Raw genomic sequence first — 3456 nt, 5'->3', positions numbered from 1 at the left:
GTTCTGGTTCTGCTTTCTCCCTCTTTTCAGAGCAAACTACTGACCAATTAACAAATTTGACAAATTAACAAATTAAAAAATACAACAAATTAACTTTGGCCAGTTGTATATCTGGAAAATTCTGTAAAATGATTGAAGCTAATGAATAGTGATTGTGAAAGCATCATTATTATATGTCCAGTGCCATAACATCACACATACAATAGCATAAGTATGTATCTGTGGAAGCAACTAATTTTTCTCGTCTGTTTACTGGCAAAGCTTGCTTTACCTACTAAATGATGTTTGGAAGGATGAGGATAGGACAGTGAAAGGAAAGATGTAGTCAAGCAAATCATGTAAATACTGTTCGATTTGTTGTCGCTGATAGTCACCATTGCAGGCTAAGGAATGTCTTTGGAGACTGCCTTGCAGAACAGCACCTGGTTTGGTGCTCAAGTGGACTAGGAAGAATAGGATGCTACTTTTTTTAATAGCATAGCCTGTTAATTTAACCTTGTAAATATTTAGCCTCTTGAGATTATTTTCTTTACTTGTCAGATGCAGAAGTTTTTTGTGTAAGAAAACTGCATAGCGGTTGATTTGTTCTGGTGCAATTTCTGTCCATCCATAACACCAGCAACAAGCGAACTCATTTTTTTGTGTATGTGCTTTAATGTTCAGAAAGTATTCATCTGTAGCTTCTTAGCTCGGGAATTCCCAAGTAGTTTTCCACTTGCACGATAACCAGGCCCAGGTATACTCTATAACTTCAGAAGTCAGGCAAGACTTGAGTGCATTCATTTGGCATTGCTGTGGGCGATTCCCAGTTTATTTAATGAAGCGCAGCTTGCTCATCTGCCTGGTTTTTGCTCTTAGTCTGTGGGAGTTTTCTCTGAAATGTCATTCCTTACCCTTGCCACAGCAGACTTAGGCATAGGTCCACAAAAAGACCCAGTGAAATCTGGTTATCTGCCTGCACGAGTGGAACTTGCAAAACCTTTGCTGGCCTAGAACGGGACTTGGGTAGAATTGAGACATACAAAGGCACAAATCACAAAACCTTTGCCTGATCTCCTAGGTAATTTTAAAGGTAAAAATTTACTCTCCTATGTGCTTAGATTTCTGCTTCTGCATAGGTGTAAAACTACTTCCTTCTTGCCAGGTCTTTGCTCAGTTTAACACTTTTCTCATCCTTAAATCAACAGATTAGGTGTCTGGTGTCTTAAGTTCCCTGAAAAGCCTGATCCGATAGCTGTGATTATAGGGTGCCTCATCAGCCTTGGTGTGAAAATGCTGATGTCTGACCTGGTACTCAAATGAGGCTGGTGATGAAGCTGGGCCGAGGAGGTGATGGCACTTGCCCCACTTCTTGCTGAAGTTGTGCCTTGCTGCAGAATGGAAGGTTCATAAAGCCTGCAAGATCCCAGGGCCAGAGTACTGAGCTCTGGTCAGTTTAAAACTTTTGAATGGTGTCAAAACAACTTAAAGACCTTCACCAGCAAAGTTATTGCTAACTTCTTTAGGAGCCTCCGTTTCCACGTGTTGAGCTTTAGGGTCTTCCCTTTAATTCACACTCTTCTATGAGCTTCTGTCTGTCTGTCTCTCTGTCCTTGACAAGCAGCACAGTAGACTGGCACTAAATTGGCAGCTACAACTTCCAGAACTTTTTAGTTGAATGGTGATAAAATTAGCATTTTCCTTGGGTCATAAACAGCAGCTGTCGGCATGTAGGTTGCTAAGACACATTTGTGAATCGGCATCATCAGTGATGCCAGCACAATCTTGGGACTCGAGCTTTGTTGTTTCAACGATTTCTCTCAAGCAACAGAATATGTGTGTGTACCTGTATGTATAAGCATACGTGTTTATACACATACGCACTGCTTTTCAGGATCCTATGAGGAATTTTGTATCTGTACTGGGGCGCGCTTTTAAAATAACATTTTTCTTGAATTTTTTGACTGAATTTTCCAAATCAGATTATTACAATTTGAGAGTAAGAAAAACTTTCCTCTTCATGGGTATATGCAATGTCTGACATGCCTCTCATTCATTTAAGGACAGAAAAAATAATGCCAAAGTAAATTACAGGTCTTAATTTAATTATTGTTGCGTAAATAGGAAGCCAATTTAAAAAAAAATCAAACACCACCACCCAAACATCTCCAATTTATGCTCTTTATTGAGTTTCTTTATACCCAGTTTTGCTCTGGTATGAATACATACAACGTAGTTATGAGTCTTTTAAAGAAATAGTGGCAGTGTACTTCTGCCATCATCATACTGTATTTGTACAAGCTATTTTTTTACAGATCTGTGTTCCCAACTTTTTTTAAATGAGGACAATATAAAACTTTCTGGAAAACAAAAAGTGCTAGAGCTTTTTATGATATTGCCCAAATAAAATTTTCTAATTGCAAATTATTAAAAGTTCAGCTACATTTAAAATATGCTTTTGTATTTTACTTTCTCCTGCTTTGTAAGTTTATTCACTTGCTCAGGGCATTGAGTAGGAGGGAGAGAATTTTACATCATTATTTGATGTCTTATTGACTGTTGGTGATCCATGAACCACAGGCTGAGAAACTCCTCACGTGAATAACTTGAATTGTCAGCCTAGATAGCAATACACCTACTTCCTTTAATATTAGGAAATCACAAAACTGTACTTAGAATGAGAAATAGCATTTCGACACTGGTAGCATCATCCGATTAATATTCTTAAGATTTTTCAAGAGTTAGTCATGGTACACAGAATAATTGCTGTACAGCTTCATGTGACATTAAAACACCCCTACTGTGCTATTACAGTTTCCTTATTTATATAGTAACTTATACAAGGAGAGGTTAATTAGGGTTTTTTTTAATACAGCAGATATTGCATCTAATAAACTCTAGTTTTAAATAGTGGCAAAGTTCTCCAAAATGGTTGTAAGATTTAAACATTGCATAAAGCCTGGTTCTAGATGTAGTGATTTCTCCTGACTTTTGGAATTGATGTGGGCAACTTGGACGTTCCTTACATGTGGCAGGCGAGTGAACACTTTGTGTTGCAAAGAATAGTAGAGAACCTAAACACTGCAGTGAATACAATTTAAGTAATACAATATAATGAAAGAAACCTAAACAAAATTCTAGTGGACAACTCAATGGGTAAAAAGTTGTCTGAATGGCTGGGTTCAGAAGGTAGTGGTTAAGGGGTTGTACTCTACACAGAGGCTGGTTTGTCCTGGGTCCTCTCCTGTTCAACAATTTTGTCAGTGACCTGGAGAAGGAGACGGAGTGCTCTCTCATCAAGTTTACAGATGACGCCAAACAGCATGAACCAGTCGATACGGTGGAGGGCAGGGTTGACATTCAGGGGGACCTGGAGAGGCTGCAGGAATGGGGTGACAGGAACCCTTCACGGAATTCAACAAGGACGGACAGAGAGCCCAGCACCTGGGAAGGAAGAGTCCCTCGCAGCGCTACAGG

This window comes from Gymnogyps californianus, chromosome 1, assembly GCF_018139145.2.
Source record: "Gymnogyps californianus isolate 813 chromosome 1, ASM1813914v2, whole genome shotgun sequence".
Lineage (NCBI taxonomy): Eukaryota > Metazoa > Chordata > Aves > Accipitriformes > Cathartidae > Gymnogyps > Gymnogyps californianus.
Note: the sequence above shows the minus strand (reverse complement) of the source record.